The sequence below is a fragment of the Peromyscus maniculatus genome, chromosome 7 (assembly GCF_049852395.1).
Source record: "Peromyscus maniculatus bairdii isolate BWxNUB_F1_BW_parent chromosome 7, HU_Pman_BW_mat_3.1, whole genome shotgun sequence".
Classification (NCBI taxonomy): Eukaryota; Metazoa; Chordata; class Mammalia; order Rodentia; family Cricetidae; genus Peromyscus; species Peromyscus maniculatus.
This window is the reverse complement of record NC_134858.1, coordinates 38529196-38553628: the sequence shown is the minus strand read 5'-3', so window position 1 is coordinate 38553628 and position 24433 is coordinate 38529196. Positions and strand designations below refer to the sequence as shown.

General features: G+C 40.5%; 1 long non-coding RNA gene across 1 annotated transcript in view; it reads right to left on the bottom strand.

The window, feature by feature from the left end:
* Positions 1–13067, bottom strand: part of LOC121830802 (uncharacterized) — a 32118-nt gene extending 19051 nt beyond the window's left edge. The window contains exons 1-2 of the long non-coding RNA XR_013052554.1: positions 12829–13067; positions 10447–10567 (exon numbers count right to left, since the gene is read on the bottom strand). This is a non-coding gene — a long non-coding RNA (uncharacterized LOC121830802). The remainder of the gene's footprint in view (positions 1–10446; positions 10568–12828) is intronic.
* Positions 13068–24433: the final 11366 nt, after the last annotated feature.

Below are 24433 nucleotides of genomic sequence, written 5' to 3'. Positions count from 1 at the left end.
CCTTCCCATGCTCCCCTTAGTCATCTGAAACACATCCAGTTTCAAAGTCTGACTAGAGTGAACTTCGTTTCAAAGCTTAGTATAGAAAATTCATCTTTCATGAAGCTTTCCCTGGGTCTGGGAATACATGATCCCATACAATATCCATAAGTGTCATCACCAACAATTAGTTACTAGCTAAGCTTCTGATTTCAGTTACTCTTATTTTCTTATAATTTAGTAGAAAGATTACATTGAAGATTTCAAGGAAATCATTTGGAGAAAAGTTAAAGGAATAAAGAGACTCAAAATGAGAAATAACTATAAAGAAAGACAACTGTTTCTGACTCAGTTATACTTTAGTTCTGGGTTCTAGTTTCCTTTCCGATGTGGTGACAAATACCACACTCAGTGAAACTTAGGGGCAGACAGGGTTTCTTTCAGTTTGCAGCTTACAGTCCATCTTTGAGAGTGGTTGGGGCAGGAACTCAAACAGGAACTTATAGCAGAAATCATGGATGGATGCTGCTACCTGGATCCTTGGGAGGCTCATGCTTAGATAATTTTCTCGTATAGCCCAAGACCACCTGCCCAGGGCATGGTGTGATTTCTCGAGGGCTGGATCCTCATACATTAATTAACAATCAAGACGATTCCCCCCCCCCCCAGGCATGTCTACAGGCCAATCTGGCTGAGCAATCCCTCAACTGAGACTTCCTTCTTGGATGACTAGGCTATGTCAAATTGACAGTTAAAGCTAACTAGGACATACACGCTTTAGAAATGATGCATTTCTCTATACAAACACTTGTAGAAAAATTCGCAGAAACCTTCACTTATAATGTTCAAAAAAGAGAAACAATTGCTCAAAAAAGGGAAAGGAAGGGCCTATGAAAAGAAGCTCCTTGGTGATATATATGTACAGTGTATACAGATTGGAAAACAAAGTGAATGAATAAAAAAAATCCCAGAGGAAGCTATGTAAGTCTGTATAGCAGTCTATACAGTGCTGATACCATGACTAGTACATCAGCAGTTTCCTGCTAGGATGTAAGAGGCCCGAGAAAGCAATAGGAAGCTTAGACGATCACTTTGGTGGTGATCAACATGTTCATTATTTTGATTATGTTAATGATTTCAAGGTTATATACATATATCAAATGTCATCCAGTTATAAACTTTGCACACATTCCATGTTGGTGACACCTCAAAAAAAAAAAAAGTAACAACAACAGAAAAGAAAATGAACAAAAACATTTTGAAGAAAGCGTTAACAGAGAATGGTGTATGTATGTGCCTGGCAACATGTGAGAGCACGCTGCAAACTTCAAAACACGCTAAAGTATTGTCACTGGCTACTTCTGTTATATTCCTTACTTTTCTTACTGTGACTTACTTTGCTGTGACAGACTATCTGATGAGAAGCAGCTTAAGGGAACAAAGTTTTCCTCTGGCTTTCAGTTTGCGGGGCTACAATCCATCATGGTAGGAAAGATGCTGCATGGGAAAGCACTGTGGCCGGAAGTGAAGCTGCTGGCTGTGCCACATGTGCATTTGGAGACACTGAACAGGAAGTGGAGCGGGGCTATTACTCCCCAAGTCCTGCCCTTCGAGACCCATTTCCTTCAGCAAGAGTCCACCTCCTACAGGTTCCACAACCTTCCCAAATAGAGCCAAGAGTCACAGACCAAGTGTTCAGACCCATGAGTCTATGGGGGACATTTCCTATTCAAACTCTAGCAGGACCATCACTGTGTAGAGCAGACTTGGGACATAGGTATACTCAGCTGATGTGATGGATTAATGGGAATTCTTAATTTCCCTGTGACACATGCTGACTAATGTCCTCAGCCTAGCTAGGACTCAAACTACTAGAACATTTTCCAGTCAACTTGTACAAGTGTGCTCAGAAAAGAAGAAATGGTTTGCTTATCAAAAATCACTGAAGATGATTCCTGAACCACTTGGTTCCCACTGTACCTGGATCCCAAACTGTAAAGTTTAATTTGACTTTACATAAAGCAGTGGAACATGAATACAAAAAGATATTTTTCAATTTAATTGGAAACGAAGTTGAAGTCTTTTTGGAAGGACCCAATAAAGATAGCATTATTTTCAAGGTTTGTCTTTAAATGCTGCTCTTGATTTTATAATAGACTCTGAAAATTTTTATTGAAAAATGTAAAACTCTGGAAGGCAGAACTTTGCTTTCTTAATAAATGGCATTAAGGTTTGGATTCACTTTGAGGAACAAAAACTGGAGATTGTGCATGAAGTTTAGAACTCTATTATTTAGGAAGGAAAGACTAGGTAACAATCAGGTCAGACGATTCAAACTAAAAGAAAAAAAATGAACTTATTATTATAGGATGGCTAAAAAATTTCTCTCTATTTGCTTTCAGTTAAAATTAAAATTAATATTTCTTTTTGAAAGTCTTCATTGACACAACTTCACCTTTAGTGACTATTTACGAACTATAAAATGGTGAGTTTCTATGACAACATGTTCTTAGCTATCCATCTTGCATCAGGCTTGATGCTAATGAGGTTAGCACCCTTTGATTAACTTCTGGCCCATGACTCCTTAGGTCCAGGAATATTTGGGCCCGGGTTAGACAGAACATCAAACTCAGTAACTTAAGATCTAAGAACAAAAGCAACAACCCTTTCCCTGGTAAAAACAGCCCTCTTTATGTTCTGACACTGTAGAACTCCTCAGACAAGGTCTAGATCAAAATTAATAGGACCCCTGTCAGCCAGGGAGGTGCTGATTCCTAAGAGCCCAGGTGTCAAGACCAATCAGTGAGATGTTGACCCAGGATGATTGAAGGCTCTGATACTGCAGGCACTCTATGAATCATATTTGAAGAGGGAATCAAAAGGTCATATCCAGGGACGTTTGTACAAAGTGTTGGGTCTAATGACTGAATAGGGTTGTAAGTGGAAAGATGAGTCAAAGGTACAAACCCACATGATTGGAAGCAGGAGATGCTTCGTGAGATTAGTCAGGGCTAAGGTTATGATCAGATCAAGGCAGGGGTTTTATAGACCTAGTTTTTCCTTTGGGCAATTTTAGCTTATAAATTAGATAAGTTAGAGAGAAACCATGGGAAGTTTAAAATTCTCTCTCTTTCTCCATCCCATCCCCCCTCTTTGTGTGTGTGTGTGTGTGTGTGTGTGTGTGTGTGTGTGTGTGTGTGTGTTTTATATGAAGCTCAGTCATTAGTGAACTACATATTTGGGAGACATTAAGTTGAACTGGTTGGCATTTTCCCTATCACTGTACCCTGTGCTGTGTCCAACTCACTTTTCAGTTTACAACCCAGATCATGGCTCTCAAAGATGTCATGGCTTGATTCTAGAATGTCTAGCTAGTTCTCCTAGTTGCCTAAGTGCTTTCCTATGAAAAACTGTGTCATTATGCAAATGGATCTTTTCTCTCCACTGGTGTTATACTTCACCAGTTAGAGTGAGGATGGTTATAGGCTTGGCTTTCAGGTAACTTCTAGATTGTGTCAGACATTGAGACAGCAGGAAAGGGAAAGGGGAAAAGAAGGGATTTTTCTCCCATGACCAGCAGCACGCAGTCCCATCTTTAGACAGCCACAATTCTTGTTTTTGCTCCTCGTGAACAACTACAAGTTCATAAGCAGTCTCAAACACACCTGGTCAATAAAGACCTCTCCCGAGAACAGCTTCTTTAGTTCCTGTATGGCATCTTACAGGATTGGGCTGTATCTTTCTGCTGGTTCCTAGAAGGAAACAGCATACTTTGCTTCCTCTGCATGTCTGTCTGGTCCTGCTATATCAGTCTCAGGGAGAAGGGAGCTTTTAGACTCAAGGTGTGTTTGTTACAGAATGAGATCAGCTTCCCCACTGTCCTGACATCCTCAGACCAGACAAAGTAATTCTCAGGTACTGAGCAAGGATGTTTCCTAAGATGAGGCCATGAATAGCTCTCTCTAGAAGCCCTTCTTTTCCCACATTGACAAGACTGAGTGGGACACACATTTGAGTTTAGATGGTCCTTTGAGACATAACCCCTAGGGGTACTAAGCAATTCCCTAATAATTCTCTGATGTATTGGCTGGTTGCTTGGTTCTTTTATTTGTGTTTAGTCTCAAGTCTTAGCTAGCAAACAAAACCAGACTTGATTTTGGTTAACAGTGATTGAATTGATTTTGCCCCCCATTGGCATAAGTGAGTTAAACAGTTTTTTAGTTACACATAATTTCAGGGTTTCAGATTATCCAAGAATCTGGAGAATCTGACCTATGCATACTTCAAGTGAATACCATCTAAGAATAAACAAGTATAAGTTTCTGTGCACAAGCCAATTTCCCCTGTGTTTTTAAAGACTCACTTGCACACGGGTGCTTCCTTACTATATCAGAGCACTGCACAGTGACCAGAGTCATCATCTCAGAATTCCAGGTATTCTAGGGAGACAAAGTCACTGTTCACAAATCTATAACATAGCACTTCGGGAACAGTCATTGGATAGGTCATTGGGACCATTCACCTTTTTATTCCCTGACCTTGCCAAAATTTGTGAGACTGGCTTCTAGCAAGTTGCATCAGCTCTCTGTCTCAGGCCCAAGATTTGCAAGGCCAGAGGACTGGGTAAGGTCATCTCTAAAGATTTAGCTCTGATATTTCTCGATAAAATGAAAATAGAAAACTCGTTCTCCCTGATCACGTCCTACTGTATTAAGGACATTCTTTATCCTTTCAAATGCAGGCTGAAGTGTCTTTATAAAGAGAGGCAAAGTCAGACTCTCTGGGCCTCTCTACCTCAGGGCAAGAGATCAAACCCATGTGCTAGCATGCCTAGAAACATGAGAGCAGGGGAGAATTAGACAAGGATGCAGAGAGCACTATGCTACCGATGACTAATCTATTGTGGATGAGTGGCGTGCGGCTTGCTTCCCTTCTCTTTGCTCAACTGTCTTGTGTTCCCCACTGAAGGGTGCTGAAGAAGGAGCCAACAGATGGGCTGATACAAGAGGGTGGAGGAAGAAGAGACACAGCAACACGTTCCTTTCACAACCTGCTGGACTGTGAGTACAAAGATTCAAGAAGTGACCTGGGCCCCAGAGCCTGTTGAGAATGACAAGGTTCTGTGGGAAGGCTGAGGAGTGTCTGTGTGCAGGCAGATTGACAGCAGTCATGGAGACAGCATGACCAATGGAGCACCTGCCTTCCTCTGATGGCTGGAGGATCTGTTACAGACATGGATGGCAGAATTTCCTGTCACTTCTTATGGTTTCTAGTTAAGGATCCAACTGTGTGAGCATTTGGTGCGAGCTGATTTCTGGCTGGAGCCTGTCCAGCTCTGTTGGGGGTTGGGAGGTGCTGGTTGTAGTGAAGAACTCACTTAGCTCTGAGTTAGAATTGTATGGTTACTGAACCATCTCCCACACACATGACCTTGAGAAAATAACACTTTCATCTTTGCATCACAAAGTAGCAAACATGATAAAGAAGATAAAACAAGTATTGACAAAAGCCATTTATGAAAGTGAATAAACCCCTCTTTTGAATATTAAGGGCCAGATCTAATTTCAGGTGGTATTGCAAACACCTCTAATTTTCATTTTTCTACCCAGCACCTCTTGGGGATGTCAATATGGTATCTTCAAGATGTGGGGCAATTTTTTGGTATCTTTGACTTTCTGTGTAATCATTTAACCTGGTTCAGAAAGCCTTTAGTTTCTGCATTAATAGAGTGTTAACTATTCACATCAAACAGGATAGTTTGTTTATCAGTTGTAAGTCAACAGCAAGTTCAGGTCACCTAACCTGTCAATTGTGATGTCCATTCAAAAGCCAGATAGTTTCTTTTCCTATTGCTGTCATAAAATACCCTGATGAAGATGTCTTACAGAAGAGTGCTGTGGGATGGTCTGTATGTCAAATTACTCTGATTGGTCAATAAATAAAACACTGATTGGCCAGTGGCTAGGCAGGAAGTATAGGCGGGACTAACAGAGAGGAGAAAAGAAAGAACAGAAAGGTGGAAGGAGTCACTGACAAGGTATAGATTTATAGAAATGGATTAATTTAAGCTATAAGAACAGTTAGCAAGAAGCCTGCCACAACCATACAGTTTGTAAGCAATATAAATATCTGTGTTTACTTGGTTGGGTCTGAGCGGCTATGGGACTGGTGGGTGACAAAGATTTGTCCTGACTGTGGGCAAGGCAGGAAAACTCTAGTTACAGAAGAGTTTATTTTGTCTCACAATTCAAGGTCCAGTCCATCATGGAGGACTTGAAGGTATAGTCCACCATGGAGGACTTGAAGGTATAGTCCATCATGGAGGACTTGAAGGTCCAGTCCACCATGGAGGACTTGAAGGTATAGTCCATCATGGAGGACTTGAAGGTACAGTCCATCATGGCAGGAAAGTTAAGGTAGAAGGAGCTTGAAACAGCTCGTCATGTCACACCCACAATGGTAGTAAAGCAGACAGACAGTCATGAGTGTAGGGCTCAATTCACTTTCTCCTTTCTATACAGTTCAGGATTCCAGCCCAGGGGATGATGCTACCCTCAGTGGGTGAATATCCCCACCTCTTTCAAGGCAATCAAGGTAATTCCCCTTCTCCTAGATAATTCTAGATTCTGTCAAGTTGGTGGTTAATGAAAACTAACACACAACGTGTTTTCTAATGGGGGAATTTGAAAACTATTCTTGTATTTTTTATTTTTTAAAGTTTTTTTTTCCAGGCAGGGTTTTTCTTTGTATCCCTAGCCCTGACTGTCCTGGAACTCATTCTGTAGACCAGGCTGGGCCACAGAGACCAATGTACAAGATCTACCTGCCTCCACCTCTCAAGTGCTGGGATTAAAGGCATGTGCCACCACTGCCCGGCTAAAATCTATTACTTTTTTACCTGCCAAGAAAGTACCTGGTAGTACCATAAAGAATGAAAATAATGCTGTCAGGCTGACATCTTTTTGTAGGCTCCTGTCCCATCCCCAAGAGTTAGAAGTTTATGATTACTGAAGGCATGTAAAATAGAAAAGAGCACTTTTATTAACAGAGAGCATCAATGCCACTCATCAGGAAGACATCGTCTCTCCATCTCTCTCGTGGCCAACTGTACAAATCAACACACTTTCTTAATAATCTCCAAATCTCAGCTGTCATTAATAGAACTGTATAAATTACTAGGGAGATCACAGTTGTACTCCAAAACACTCAGTAAGGTCTTGTGCCTGAAAGAGAATGTTCAGATGTGGCCTGACAGAACCAATGAGCTTTGCCGTGCAATTGCCTTCTTTAATTGTACTCTGGTTAGTGAGGGATTCTGGGTAATGAGTTAGGAGAGCAGACATTGAGGTCCTCTGCAATGGCAAGTGAGATTGCAGAGACAGTGGTATCAAGTGCTGGATCCTGAGATTTAGATACAGAAACCCCATCTTACTGGTCCTTCCATGTGAAGACTAAGGAATTGCCCTTCTGGTGGTGTGTGATGGTCAGGAAAACCTGTACTCTTAATTCATGCCACTGACTAGTGTGAAGCAGTCTGTAGGGATGGGATGCATCTCAGAGGAAAAGTAAGTGAAGGCAGACAAGCAGGGTAAGAGTTTAAATGCCACACTCAGTACTGAGCGGCCCAGTTCCGATCAGAGCCTGGTTTTCCAGGCCATGACTGCGTCCGTGGTACTTGCTGACTTTCCACTTCACAGAGGCAGTTCAGAACACCGAATAGATTAATTTTTTTTTTTTGTTGTTTTTTTTTGTTTTTCGAGACAGGGTTTCTCTGCGTAGCTTTGCGCCTTTCCTGGAGCTAACTTGGTAGCCCAGGCTGGCCTCGAACTCACAGAGATCCGCCTGACTCTGCCTCCCGAGTGCTGGAGATTAATTTTTTTTAATGTAGCACTTATTTTCTTAAAAGGCTGAAGGAGACGTGGCAAACAGTGGAGTGGTTAAATGCCGACACTGAGAAGCTGGGTTTGTGCGACTCTCTAAACAACCTCAAGTAAGACGTTAAATCTTTTTTTTTTTTTTTTTTTTTTTTGGTTTTTCGAGACAGGGTTTCTCTGTGTAGCTTTGCGCCTTTTCCTGGAACTCACTTGGTAGCCCAGGCTGGCCTCGAACTCACAGAGATCCGCCTGGCTCTGCCTCCCGAGTGCTGGGATTAAAGGCGTGCGCCACCACCGCCCGGCTAAGACGTTAAATCTTTTAAACTCAAAGTTTCCCTTTCTGTAAAAGGGGGAAACTGAAGACTTTTTAGTAAGATCGTGCACACAAAATGCCAAGCCCAGTCTGACACACATTTTCTCTTTCAATATGTTATTTTGTGTGCATGCAACTGGCGATTCAGGACAGGTTGGTGCTCTGTGCATTTGTTCTAAGGTCCCACGGGTTTATCATCTCGTAATTAAATACCTCAAGTCATCACTTTTCTTCTCTCTCTCTCTCTCTTTCTTTCTCTCTCTCTCTCTCTTTCTTTCTTTCTTCTTTCTTTTTTTTGTATTGTTTAATTTTCTTTTTACTGGTTGTCCAATCATCATCAACTTGTTCCTAAGGAACACTCAAAAGGGGCTGAAACAATATGAAGCCATCACAGGCAGAACAGCAGAGGAGTAGGAAGGACTGGTCCAGAGTGACTGGTTCATTTTGATCTTTGCCAGTCTCATCACTGTGTAGGAGGTAAGAGGGTCTCTCCACATGATTTAGTTCAATGGGCAGAAGCCTCATTGTTCTCATGTGGGCCAAGTTCTAGTGCTGTGTCTACAGGCACCATCAGAACTTTAAGGCATTTAAGCATTTGACTGCAAGTCTTCCTTCTTGTCCAGGCCTTATTCTTAAGCCAGTCCTAGGAGTGCAGTATGTCTTGCTCCTCTATGTCTCTGGAGCTATTGTGACAGTCCATCACTCAATCCTGGCCTGCCATCTTGGAAGTTTCCCTTGCATTCCACTTCAGGCCTACATTTTTCATGCTATGGAAAGTTTTTTAACTCACTTGCTCATGCCTTTTTTTGCTGTCCTGCTTTCAGCCACAGTGACACATGGTGATAAATCTTAACACAATTCCATTTCTCCCTTCTTCGTGGGTTTTCTCTCCTTGGCAGGGTGGCAAAACACTTTCTTTGAAAACAACTCCTGGAACATCTCAGGCCTTGGTTCTTCACGGATCAGAGCAGCCAGTCATTTCCTTGTGGTCCTTGGTGGTTTGGGGGTTCTGGCATCACTGGGGATGACGGGATCTCGCTCAGAAATGCTTGCTATGAGGCATCGCACAAGCTACTTTCTCTTTATCCCAGCCAACAGTGAAAGAAGCCTGCATTCCTGTGACATTGCTATATTTGGGACAGAACCTTTTAGAAGAGAAGTGTCCCAATTGGGTTTATAACCATGTTCTTTCTACATACTTTCATCAGCAAAGTCTTGAATTCTCCTTGCTCTGCTGGGGTCTTGTGGCTCCTTTACAACAGAATGTCACATTCTCTGGTGTTTTCTTGATCCACCCTGAGTACTTAGAGCCGGTCCACCTTTTTTTAAAGCAGCTCTTCTGTGTTCAGCATCCTGATTTTCACTGGCCTGGCTCTTCATCCCTCCCACAAATTCTTAGTATGGTACCATGGTGCCTTGGAAGGAGCATTAAGTGGGTGGCTGTATAACTCTGTGACCTGGGGCATGCTACACCTCTGCTTTGGGTCTTTGCTTTTTTTTTCTGCTAAACACATGGACTGGATCAAATTATGTTTAAGGGCCCTTCATACTGGGGAAGCCTGCTGTGAAGTGTGGGGGACTTTCAAAAGCCCTGGAATGCATTGCTCAGCGGAAAATTAGTTGAATCAGTTTGTGGTAGTCTGTGATAACAATTTTGATTTTCTGACCCAACAGGCTGATTTCTTTCTTCAACATTCTTGGTAATATCATCTTAAGATACATTGCATGAGTTTGCCAGTTTCATGTGTTGCCATTTCCAGCTCTTTCTTATTGATCAGCTCATCACCAATCCCTGAAGAAGAGCTTTGAAGCAGCCATTCATAGTCTGATTTCTCTTCATATAAATCTTTCACTTAAAAAAGTTGTTCATTCATTCATTCATTTCTTCACTAGTTGATTGTATTAGACAATTAGACTCTCTGCAGCCTCTAGGATTTTATGCTCAAACTAACTTAATTTTTATTGCTTATATACTGTTTAGAAAGGGCAATTTTGTCTGGACTTGCCAATATTGTTTTATAAAGCAAGTGAAAACATCCAGAACTTATAAAGAGATGTATTTAATTTGGAAGTAAGTCTCTCAGGCTGGCTGCAGGTTCTGATGGAAATGTTTTGACTCATCTCACTAGATTTAACATTAGGGCTTCACTTGGAAACATGGGCCTCACTTAAATCTCCCTTGTTACACCTGAAGAAAGTAACTTTTTAGTATTTCTATCATGAAAGATGGGCTAACCAGGGTGTGATTCTCTTAGTAAGGAAAATAAGGCATGCACTCACGGTTCAGGTAGATTTTTCTTTGTCTTCTTTGTAAGATATTCAGAAGGAAATAGATATGAAAATTTACATTGAAGGCAAAACCTCATCATCATGGTCTTCTGTCTTGGTCAGTGCTCCATTGCTGTGAAGAGACACCATGATCATGTTAACTTGTATTCTTTTTTTTAAAAAAAGCATTTAATTGTGGCTGGCTTACAGTTTCAGAGGGTTTGTCCATTCCATTATCACTTACAGTTTCAGAGGGTTCGTCCATGATCATCATGGCAGAAGCCAGGCAGGACTCAAGCAGACATGGTGAAGTAGCTGAGAGTTGTACATCCGGATCCACAGACAGGCGGAAGTGAGAGCCACTAGGCCTGGCTTGGGCTTTTGAAACCTCAAAGCCCACCTCCAGTGACACACTTCCTCCAACAAGGCCACACCTCCAAATCCTTTCAAATAGTGCCACTCCCTGACAGCTAAGTATTCAAATATATGAGCCTGTGGGGGTCATTCTCCTTCAAACCACCACATCATCTAAGGCTTAGAGTCTTACAACAAGGGTGTAGCTGAATGTGGAGGCTGTGAAAAATTTGGCGATGGTGGAAGGTTTCTGAGCATGAGAAATTAACTTAAAAACCAATCACATCATGAATATGAGGTGTTTATCTTGCAGCATTTGCCTGTACCGTATCACGTGACTTCACCGCAGACTTGGTTCTAAACACTTTGCACACAATGTCACGCTTGCACGTGACGTCACACCGCATAGCACCAACAAAGGCTGCCTGAAATACCTAGATCATATTTGAGACTATTGTATGTTAGAAATTGCAGAGTTTTTGCTGCTCAAGCAACATTTTTTGGTCTTATGGAAACATACTCAATTAATTATTACAAATAAAGACTTTAATATTTTCCTAGCATCATTCTTAGCATGTATGTACCAAATTTGTATATCTTTGAATTGTGCTGTTAGATTTTTTTTTTAAAGTTTGAGTTGTTTCCTTCAGTCTCATTAAAAAGTCATGAAATGAATTTTGACACGGGATTAGGATATTTTCCAGCAGTTTCTGAAAGAGCCCTATAATAGTTCCATTTTATACTATATGTTTATGTGAAGCAGATTTTCAGTACTGATAATCATAAAGTCGAAATATCAATCAACTCTGAAAAACATTGAAGATGCTGAACATCCCGCAGCACTAAATATACAAGCATGATATAATTGTTCATGTAAAAATAAAGAGGCACATTTATATCATTAGTACACTCATTTCCTTCCATCTTAAAACATGCAACAATTATGTGCATAACAAAGAACTGTTTTGAAACAAATTTCTTTATGGTTTGTTATCAGTAAACATTTGATCTGTAGACCTGTTTTATACACTTACATCCTCAGGGTCATGTGCATATTTTGCTCAGTGAAAGGCTGTTGAGCGGAACATGTCCGAGAAACCCTGATGTAAGGCCCTATAATATGATAGAGGGGAGCAAAGCTGCTTAGGCCCGTCTGGAGTCCTGGACAATCAGTGCTGGGGTTATTTAGACAGAATACGACCCACAAGTCTCTATGCATCACTTAATCCAGAAGATTTCCTTCCCTCTTTGCAAAAAAGGGAAGATGTGAGGCTGGTAGCCTATGTGAAGTCACAGGGTCTGAGAGTCAGAAGTGGCGTTTACCAGCCAACAGCACATGTGTGTTTTAAGGTGGGGTAACTTTGATTTAGAAGGAAATAACTCAAACTAGAGACAAAAGAAGTAAAGTAACCTGTGAAACATCACGTGAAAACGACCCCTCGCCTCACAGAGCATCAAACTCTAACCATAGGATGAGTGCAGCCTTCTGCCACATGGCTTTCCTTCTATCCTACCCTGGCCCCATGATCCCCTCACCTTCTCGGGCTGGCATTCCTGTAGTCATGCCACACACACTCACTGCTAACTTTGCTGGCTTCTGCCTCTGAGCCTCATCCCATCTGTCTGCGGCTGGAATGTTCTCTTTGTTTCTAGTCTGGGCTGTACAGCTTACCAGTCCTATAGAGGCCCTACAGGAGACCCCTTCCAACAGTTATTTTATGTGGAGTTATGGGAATCTTTCCTGGGCATTCATCTCATCCAGACTTTTAAATTCTTGGAGAGACAGAGCTATTACCCTTCCTTAACATAGTTGGTCCTATTTGCCTGATTTTGGTGCAGTTATTTGGCAATATTTTTTACAGAATAGCAGATGCCTAACCAGAGCAATTTAGTTTCAGCCAGATAATAATCCCAGGCTACCCAGGGCCTCACAATGCCCGCCTGTGGAAAGGAAAAGGCATTTTGGGAGTGACATTTGATCCCTCCCATATACTCAAAACACAAAGGAGTCTAAGTGTGGACCAGTTTTAGGTTACTTACAGACAAGCTTTCCACTTCAGTGATTTCAGAAATTGGGTGGCTTGTTCTTTGTCTCATAAAGAATTCATTTTTAAGATGCTGACGGTCTCGGTGCTGGCTTGTGGCCAGCTTCAGGAAGTGTGGTTCACAAGCCATCAAGGCCCGTGCATACTCGGCATTCCTTCGGTAATGCAATTCTGAACCCAAATCGATTCCAGAAGTCTGATCTTCTGAGGGGCCAACACACCAGGCTTGTTGAACAGTCCCCTCCGGACGGACCCCCCTGCCCACCACCTCCACGGCCCGCAAGTGTTAAACAGCCAATCACAGAGCTAAGCGCGGCGTTTGGGGAGACCGACATTACAGGGATCTGAACAAGTTGATGAGTTTGGCAGCTTATGTTTGAAGAATTTGTTTCATGTTTTGGATAAAGTCTGAGAATTTATCCTTCAAGATTCCTTAGATTTAGTAACATGCCGATGCACCGTGTTAATGCGGTGAGTTTTCTTTCTTTCTCCCCACCTCCCCTTTCCTTTTCTTTCTCTCTCTCACTTTTTTTTTTTAAGGTTAAAAGCCGCCTTCCCTTTTAAGTATAAGTAATCCATCCAAATCCCGCCTAAGGGAACAAAAGGGATGTTGGTGATTTTCTCTTTCACAAAATGCAGAGACTTCCTCTCTGTCCTCTCCGAGCAGGCAGCGGTCTAGGAACTGAAGGGAAATTACTCTCCTCTCCATTGAGGAGATTATGCAAAACGAGAAGGTAAAGCCAATTGCCACGACACAGCTACAAATACCAGCTTAATTCCATGCCTGGCAGAGCCTTGTGCCTTTTCTTTCCAGATGTGGGTGCATACCCACATCTGTCTTTTTTTTTTTTTTAAGTGAAAAAAAATATCTATTAGCTGGTATGGTATTTTTGAGAGCTCATATGGTGTAGAAACTTCAGAAGGACTGAAGTGACCTTCAACCCTGTGTCCTAGACCAGACTAAATCTCCTCTTCCTCCTAAATACTGAACCATTTCCCTAATGGCCTCACTGGGGGCACCAAAAGCCAAGGCTTACTTTGCTTGGTGGTCTTTTCTCCGGATGGTCTGGGACAAGCTTATTCAGGTCTCTTTCACCCGCTTTTTACATAGACACGTAGCTTGTAAGGAGAATTTACTTCTCTTTGAGACATAAGGTGGCTGGAGTCTCTTCTGTTTTGTCCCCAGATGTTGAAAGAAGAACTAGTGAGCTTGTATGCTTTTGAAATGTCTTGAAGGTTCATGCCAGGACTTCAGTAAGGCAGGAGAACTTTGGGAGCTGGACCAATGGGAGCAAACCTGGCAATCCAAGAGGACTGAGCCCAGTTTTTGTTTTGTTGTTGTTGTTGTTATGGATGGTGTTGGAGGCAAATTCAGCTCTCTGCTCTATTTTTCTGGGGTCAATATCAAGTCAATATGCAGTTCTTCAGAGCTGACACCAACGTGCTGACAGGAGTGATGGGTAGTACCTGGAGGCCAGCATCGGGTACATATCGGGCTCCTAGATTATTTGAAATATTGATTCTCACATTGGTGAGTTAATGAATTTATAATACTGCTTGAATTTCTGCTCTGCTCTAGACACTGTGCGTGGCTTGGGGAGAGTTATAAATCTGAATTGCTTGAGTGTGATGGGAAGGGCTGTGACATGCTGTGGCCTGTGGTATACTGCAGCTTATTTGAGAGAAGACACAAATAAAGGTCAAGAGTGCAGGCTTTGAAGTCCACACATGTTAGGAGAGCAAGTCAGCCAAGTGACCCAGATTCACACACACACACACACACACACACACACACACACACACACACACACACACACACACACAGTGGCTTAAACTAGATATAAATTTCAGGGGTTTTCTCTAAAGATAGTTGAAAGCTAGAACAAAAGCTTCATACGTCAATAAGTCTGGGCTGCTTTAATTCTTTCTGGAACGTCTACCTTCAGCTTAATCATCTGAGACATATGCTTTTGTTCTAGTCGATGCATGCTCACCTAGCCAACAGCAAGGAGGAGAAAGACACACCTCATCCCATTAAGAACAAGGCTACAGCAGAATGCTAACACTTCATTGGACATAAAGATGTCACATGGCCAGGTGTGGTTACAAAGGAAGCTGGGAAATGAAGTCTATAGTAGGAGTCATATTACTAAAGAAGAGGAAGCTATTGTGTCCGCCCTGGGAAGTCCTCAGTTGAATTTCATTTGTGACACTCACCAGCTCTAGGACCTCAGGCATACCAGTTATTTGAACATCAATATTTCTTATCCTAAACAAGATTACATCCATCCTATGTGGTTATTATAATATCATAATATAGCTAATGCAAAGTCTGAACTGTATTTAGTAAATTAGCAGCTGTTGTTATCTTCACAAGGGACAAAGGTGACAGTTTGACCCATGAGGCAACACCAGGAACAGACCCATGGATGTCATGACTAACAGCTGAAATACATAGATGGAATACATGGAGATTTCATTTAGGTGAAAACCCCCCCATCTCAGACTACAACATCTGTACAGTTGTTTCTTATACCCTTTGCATCTCTTCTTTGGGGATCTATTCAGCAGTTCACGTCCATGAGTGACTCTCTAGTGGCTGTTTCCTGTGTCCCAGTCTCTTGCTCAACGTTGCACTTCTTAAATCCAGTGTTAGGGGAGTACCTAGGCTAGTCCAATAGACATTTTATCTGTGGCCAAGCCAGTTCTCAGTACAGTGTGGCCCAGAGAATCCAAAAGATTAGGCGTCCTGCCTTTAGCTGTCAGCTTCTTTTCTGGATTGTTTGGTTTTAACCTTACCTTTTCCTTTCTCTTCACTGTAGAGTGAGCAGAATGCTTTGTTGTACTGTGCATTTGTTTGTTGTCTGGGACAGAGGCTCATGCTGTAGTCCGGGCCTCCCTGGAGCTCACAGGCTGACCTCAGATGCATGGCAATGCTCCTCTGCCTCTCAAGTACTGGGGTTCAAGAAGTGAGCCACCGTGCCCTCCTTCCAGTGTTTTCAAATGCTATCGCTGATTTTTCGTATTTACGAGCGATCCATTCTTAGTTAGTTTTTGTTTTTGCAGTATTGTGGACAGCGAGGATTTTATCCATGTTAGGCGGGTGCTCTACCATTGAGCCACATCCCTAGCCCGCGCTTCGCTGTTGCTTCCTGACCTGTTAGAAGAATAGCCACTGCTTCTGCAGGTCTTGTTTATGTATGGTACAGACACTTTTAAGCTTGCCCTAGCGTCTTCAGGAATTGGCCATTTTGTGGCTGTATAATGTCCTTAATTGTTTATGGCAATTTTCTTTGTTTTGAAGACGATCTTTATCAATATTAATATGACACTTTAGCATTCTTATGATTAGTGTTTGTTTGATATTTCCTCTGTCCTTTTACTTAATTTTCCTTTTTCTATACTAGTGTTGTACGTGTGTGTATGTGTATGCGGTGTGCATGTATGTGTATGCACATTTACATGTGTGCACATAAGTGTTTGGGTGGGTGGGTGTACATGCATATGTATGTATGCATATGGAGGTCTGAGATTGTCTTCATTCGGTCTTCCATCTTAACCAATAAGAAAATTTCTCTCAGTCAAACCCAGAGCTTCCCTGGCTAGTCTTGTTACAAAGTTTGCTCTAGATCTTCTTCTGAGGTCACAGTTATGGTAGGGCTTCCATACTTACCCAGCACTGGGTTTGGAGATCCAGACTCTGGTCCTGACGCTTGCTCAAGTACCACCTCCCAATCTCTTTTATTTGTTTTTTAATCTACTAGTATAATTGTGTTTGAAGGTGTTTTTTTGATGAAGAGCATATAATTTGATTTCAGATGTCTTTCCTTCACCCCCACTCTAATCTATTTTGCTATTTTATCTTTTAATTGCATCTTTATAAGACTTACATCTGTGTGTGTGCGCGTGCGCGCATGCATGTGCGGTGTTGGGCATGGAACCCAGAGCCTGGGACATGCTAGGCAAGTGCTCTACCACTGAGCTACATCCCCAGACATGTACGATTTACTTCTATTAAATAACAGTAATTAAATAATTACTCATATATTAGGATTGAATCTGTGTCTTATTTTACTTTATTTTTGTGCCCCTTGCTTTCCTTCCATCTCTTCCGTTTCCCCATTTTCATGTAAAGTATTCAAACTGTCTTTAGAAATCCGTTTTGATTCATTTTATACACATTTCCCACAGTTTGCAATGTCTGCTCTATGGATTATAATATGCATCCATTGTTGTTTGCCATGCCCCCCTCCGCACGTGCGCCGTCAACTGCCAGCAGCATTTTCCCACTTCAAATAGAATCCACCTCTACTGTAATTGCCTAAATCCTCAGCTTCCATTCTCATCTCCCGCTCATGATACAGTCAGCTTAAGTAGTGCACTGACAACTATGTGGAAAGGTTATTATTGTGTTTTTATATACTAGATGATACCGTACAGTCGGGGCTGAGAAGAGCCCGACACGTGTGTTTCCCACCTGGGGCGCCCTCTCTTCATTCCTGGTCCCTGCCCTCCCTTCCTTCCTACACAAAGAACTTCATTAGCAGTTCTTTCGGTGGTTCTACTGATAACAAACTCCCATTGCTTTCTTTCATCTAAGGAGGTCTCTCAGCTTCACCCCTAAAGGATATTTTACTGGAATTCCTAAATGGCAGTTCTTCCCTCTGAGCATTGGAAATGGGTTCTGTTTCCTGGTGGCTTCCAGGATTTCTTACGAGAAATCTGCTGTTATTTAAATTTTTTTTTTCTCTTACTAGTAATGCACAGTTTCTCTCTAATCCCAAGATTTTTCTTTTGTGTTTAGTTTTCAGACATTTGATTACAATATGTCTTGACAACAGTTCTTTGTATTTATTTTGTTTGGCATTCTCTCAGCTTCTTGAGTCACAGGTTTGTGTAATTCGCCAGCTATGAGACGTTTTTCAGCCATGCTTCTTTTAATTTTTCAGCCCTTCTTTTTTCCTCCTCTCCTTCTGTGACTTTGATATGCAGATGTTAGATTATTTGTTGTGGATGTAGAAGCTTCGGATTTCCCAACCCATAAGCCATCGGCTCAAGTAATTTCCAAATGAGTTCAAGGATCTTTGTGTACAACAACATACAAGAGCAGATAGATTTGAAATTTATATTTTAAATGAAGTTTACTTTTTAAAATGATATATAATGTAACAGTGGTCAATACTGATTAAATACCACGTATACATGCAACATTTATACATTTGCTGTTTCATGACAATAATTCAGTTATTTCTCCTAGTCATCCTATTGTGCGATAGCTTATAAGAACTTCTTACTCTCATTGAAAATGTGAATTAGTACCAAGTAATCAACCATTCTCCATCCTTTCCTACTACCTCCTACTGCCCCAGCCTCAGGTACCATTCTCCTCTCAACACAAATGAGATCAGCTTTTGTATGTTCTCTAAATAATAAGATCAGGTAACATTTGACTTTATATGCCTGGTTTATTTCACCCTTCAGCTTTACTCATGTTACAAATAACCACATTTCACTCTTTCTATGGCAGTTGTATATGTGCGCCACATCACCTGCTTACCAGCTCGTGTAGACTCATATAGTGAGTTATTTCCCTTTTTTGAATATGGTTGATAATGTTCCAAACAACGTATGCATGAAGTTGTCTTGTTCACCTCCTGATTTCATTTACTTGGTCTGTGTAGTCAGGAGTAAAACTGACAGATCATATGGTCATTCTTTTTTTGTGGGGGAGGGGAGTTATATGTCCATACTATTATCCATAATTATTGTACTAATTTACATTCCTTCCAAGTATGCAAATGTTCCTCCTCTACATCGTCACTATCACTTATTAGCTTTTGTTTTTTAATAATAGCTATTCTTATCATGGTTTTGATTTATATTTCCATAATGAATAGTGATATTGAGCCTTTTTATGTATTTGCTGGCCATTGGTATATGTTGAGGAAGGTCCATTTAGAAACATTGTCCATTTTTAAGCTGGTTATTTTGCATTTTTCTGAATTGTTGGGGTCCTTGCACACTCTGGATCTTGATTCTCCACCAGATAAATACTTGGCTTGGCTTGGCTTCGTTCTGCAGGTGAAGGCTTTCAGTTTGATGCAATCCTGTTTCCCCATTTTTGCTTTTATTTCTAGTGCTTCGGGGGACTTGTCCAGAAAAACTTGACCCATCGCAATTTCTTGCTGTGTTTCCTGTTTCCTCTGAGTAGTTTCAATTCTTAAGTTTCACTCCTGAGATGTGAGTGTCTAGTTTTAATCTTCTTCATATGAACACACAATTCTCTCAGCACCATTTTTACAAAAAGGCCCTCCTTTCTTCAATACAAGCCCTTGCCATCTTTGCAGAGAATCAGGTGGATGGATGTGGGTGGGTTTACTTCTAGTTTCCTTTTCTGTTCTAGCCATCTGTGTTTCTGTCTTAGTTCCTACCATGCTCTTTAGATGACCCTAGGGCTGTCACATGATTTGCAGTTAAATATAGTAACACCTCCTGACTTGTTTTCTTTGCTTATCATGGCTTTGGCTATTCAGGTTACTGTTGTATTGTGCAAAGGCTAGGAGTCTTTTCTAATTTTGTGAAGAATGTCCCTGATGTCTGGATAGGAAGCCTACCAAACTGAGAGGTTACATTGGCTACTGTGGACACTGTAACAATATGGATTCTCCCAATTCAAGAACACAGAAAAACTTTTCATAGTTTCTGTGTCTTCAATTTTCTTCATCAATGTTTTGCAATTTTATTGTAGATATTGCTCATATTTTTGCTTCAGTTTATTTCTAGGCAAATTTGTAGCTGTTAAAAATAGGCTTGATTTCTTCTTCATTTTTTAATTCGTATTTTACAGGAAATATTAATTTTGATTACAAAATCTTGTTAAAGATTGTACCAGAAAAGATTTTACATCTATTTTATTTATAAGAGCAAGGAATCTAAAGAAACTGTAAGCTATTGAAATAAACAATGTATTAAAATTTGTTAATAACACTTAAGGTTTTATCTGAAATAAGAGAGAATTCATGATTATCTTAGATTCACAAAATATATATGATGAAGATAAAAAACTGATTTATCGATAAACAGTATCAAATAACAAAGAATTACAGGAAAGTAACATGGTAACATATATTTTTAAAAATATGAAGCATAATCTTTACTTGTGAAACTTTTTTAACATCAAGAATAAAACAAGGGTACCATTATCTTTGCTATAAGTTAGCAAAGTAATGAAAACACTGAACTATACATTAAGAAATAAAGAATATATTAGATACTTCAAGTCAGGAAGAAATAAAGTAAAAATATTTGTATTAAGAGATGATAAGATTTTCTATACAGAAAATATTATAAACTTAGGGATAGAATAAGAAACTTCTATAAAATGATAGTAGTGTTCCACATACATAGTAAATAATAATAAAAGATATAAAACACCACTCAAAGGAACACAGAAACTCTGAAATATCTAAGAATTAGTGGAATTTTGGGGCACCTTGTACTTGAGAGTATGTATGTGCACTATGTGTGTGTTCAGTGTCCACAGAGGCCAGAAGAATGCATCAGATTTCCTGGAATCATGGGTGCTGAAAACTGAACCTGGGTCTCTGCAATAGCAGCTAATAATCTTAATTGCTGGCTTGTCTCTCCAGTTCTCTCTCGTTATTTCTAGCAATTCATATTGTAAATGTTCTCTTTCAATTGTATCCATATTCTTTGAAATTAAAGTTTCTTAAACATTTGTAATGTATTTTTGAATTTTTTCTTAAAAATCAAGGTTAATATGTGAAATTAGAAGTTCATGAGATATCACAGGGGTCACTGGAGAAAGAACAGCTGGGTATAAAACTGATGATCAAGGATAAATTGACTCACGTATGCAGAAGAAAATGTTTCATTGCTGCCTCCTGCCATTTACAAAAGGGAATGGTAACAAATCAGAAACCTAAATACAAAGACCAGACTGTGAAATAAATGCACAAAACTGCCAAGGACTACTTTTTCATGCCCTTGAAGTGAGAAAAGATTCTTAGGACCACAGAAGCACAGACAAATGCAGGAAACTTCATTGACTTAAGTGAAACCATAAGAAGAACTTTTGGGCGGTGTTCTGTAAGCTACACATGTGACTGTCATATGACCTAGCATTCCTAATCCTAGATATATTTTTCAAATAGTTAAAAACCTTTATCCCCCCAGCATCTTTTCTTGAATTCTCTTGAGCTTTGTTTATAGAAGACCCAGACTGGAAACAACACAAAAGTGTGTCAGGAGAAGAATGTGCATTGACATGCACAATATGGAAGAAGCTCAAAAAACAAAACAAAACTTGTGCTTTCTCTTGAGGTTTCCAATCTGTCCACTCTCCCATTATAGTTCATTCATTCTCTACACTTTGACAAGTTGTGAGTTTCTGTGTGAACCACTACCCACTGCACAAAGACACTCCTCTAATAAGGTTTGAGAGCGGCACCAAGGTATAGGTACAGAGGGATGAATATGGAGGACAGATTGATATATGTCTATTTAGCAGAATGATGGTAGTGTTCAGCCTGGGCCTGTGACCTTCACAGCCAAGGGTTTGGGACCAGGTGTACAGTACCATGTATTTTGTCCTGTGGAACGAGCCTTAAATTCAACCAGAAAGTGGCACATTAACCCCCTATAACTTTGATGCCAACATTGCACCCATGGTACATCTTGCCACAGCCGTCATTATAGAAGTCGATAGGGTTCACCGGGTAAGACTGTTGATGACTTTTCCCCCATAGCAGCCTGCATAGCACCTCCCAGTATTATGATAGCTAGCCAACAGGGAGGGTCAACCTGGTCAGTGCCAAATCCATTTCTCCATATTCTGTGACCAGAATGTATGGTAGTGTTCTAAGCCAAATTAAATGAAAGAAAAAAATGTCAGTGTATTTAATTTTAATGGGTTTTTTTAAACTAGATATGATCAAAACATAATATCAAATATCTCAGCAACAGGGCCTTAATAACAAGTGCCAGTGGGCAACAGGAAACAGTGGCTGTAGCCTGTGTTGCTTGAGGTCACTAGGACACTCATCACCAACAACTCAAGGGGAACTAGCTCACATCTGGCACTTGGCTTTTTATTTGTCAACATATAGGTTTCTGAGCATTATCTCCCATGTAGGGTAACACCGATTAAACACTTTTACATATCCATAGCCTATAAAATTTTAGATTTTCATATGACTTTTTCTAACGTCCTTAGTGCTACCCAACCATCTCTCTTACAGAAGCCTTAGAATCGTGCTTGTCTCTCATTCAAAGGTTTAAGGCTCCATAATTGTTTGAACTTACATTTCCATATCTTTAAAATGGGGATAACCATAGCATTTTGGCCAACTAATAGGGTTGTTCTAAAGAACAAGCAGCTTATACTTGAGATTGCTCTCATTATCATTGTCTAGTAGAAACACAATGTGAACCATGTAAATACTTTATATTTGTCTAAGCCAAATTAAATGAAAGAAAAAAATGTCAGTGTATTTAATTTTAATGGTTTTTTTAAACTAGATATGATCAAAACATAATATCAAATGTTAAAAATAAATTATATATCTTTTTCATACTAGGTTTATGAAGCCTATATATTTTATGGTTACTATACATTTCAATTTAGATGCTAAATTCACATCAGAAATACTTAATACATATTTAAATTTCACAATAGCTACAGTTTATTACGTAGGTTCGTATCTCCAAATGTTCCCAAACTTTACAACTTTCAAGCTTGTAAGTGCAGTCACCAAAACAAAATAATTTAGTTTTAAATTTTTATATGTGGTTCTTCTCCTGGAAAGCACACTTTTGGAGCTGAGGACCAAACCCAGGGTTAGAGAACTTGCCTCACAAGCATCCTAAACCCCAAATTAAAAGGAATTAAAATGAGAAGTTCGGTCCCTGTATCACCTCAGCTGCATTTTCAGTGATTAGCTGCCTTCTGTGGCCTGTGGTCATGTAGACCAGAACCAAAGGACGAGCTGTGGAGCTCTAGAAAACCCAGGAATGGTTTCTGGGCAGTTCTCAAGACTCGGTGGCCTGTTGCACTGCAGGCCCACTGTGTGAGAGACATGAATTCTCTTTGCTTTGACCTACAAAAATATTTCTCAAGGAAAACTTTCCAGCTCTCCCAACAACAGGACAGCAGATTGCTTCCATTTCTGTCATCAGAATTTATTTTGTCTAAGAGTTGCTACATATTCTGGGAAATAAATATATCTAAGAGTCAGGGAAAGATGACCAAAATAGACTATGTTTAAAGGGCTGAGAGATCGATTCCTGGTAGTAATGCGATCTGGAATACATGAAACCATTAGCAAAGGGGAGTCCACGGGGAGGGCAGGAGCTATTCTGAGCTGTGGAGAGTTAAGCTTGAGGCTTCAGAGCATCACCAGAGCAGACTGCTGTTTGGCCTGAGCCAAATCCATCATTTCAGGGTGAGGAGGAGCCCTGGGGTCATCCTTTCTGTGTGGGATCTGCCAGCAGAGGTGAGTAAGGACACTGAGAAAATGGCCCACAGCATTCTACCCCAAGCATTTCTCTCTCCATGAATTCACTTCAGAATGGAGTACTGAGGTAACAGAAGTGGAACTTCCACCTAAATTCCTTGGCTTTTCAGAAGATCTTTGATTAGAAGAACCCCACAGCCTGTGGTTGGTACTGCTTTAAGAAACACTGAGTTAGCACTTAACCATGTCTCAGACGTCATCCTGAGGGCTTTACCCGTATTAACTAACTTAACTCTCTGAATAAACTGGCGGCATGGATACTGTTTTCATCTCTGGAAATGGAGTCAGAGATGTTAGCTATGTTGTACAGCATCTTACTATTAATCAGAGGTGGAGAGTGGAATATAAACACATACAATCTATGTTTTGGATCAACCAATAAACCCGTGGTCAAGGCAGCTGCTGGATATTGATCACAGGATGGCTGTCCAAGTCCAGTGCAGGGTAAGGAACTATACCTGATCACTAGACAGAAAGGCAGCAAACACTTCCAGAAAACCTATAAAACTAGCATGTGACTTGGGAACCCACTTGACTTTCCAATTGTGCCCTGTCTCAAAATATAGGAATATCCAAATTGTATTTGTCCTTCAAGGCTCAGCTCAAAGACCCCTTCATTATTAAGGTGCTAGATCTTCTGTCTGAATTGCTCTCTGTTTGATCTCTTTCAACTGTTTGCTGGCTAATCGGGGATTCTGAAGCTTTTCTATTCTCTCTTAAATGGTGTGTTTCTCCAAGGACCTGGGCCTTTGGAGGATGGGAAGTGTGTATTTCCCATTTTCTTTCCTTCATTTTATCTAGCAGGGTTCCTTTGACTTTCGAGGAACTCCTAAATATTCATTGACCTAATTTGAATAAAAATATAGCATATTGGTAAATTAATCCTAGTGGGTTCTGGAAAGTTAAATCTTAAACTTAAATTCTGATACCAATTAGTTCTGTACTTCAGACAACTTTAACCTCTCTGAGCGTTGGTCATCTCATCTGGAAGCAAATGAGATGACCTTTTAGATCTCCTGACTTTTATGGAGCAGGCTACTATTTACTCTGAACTGATGTTCACAA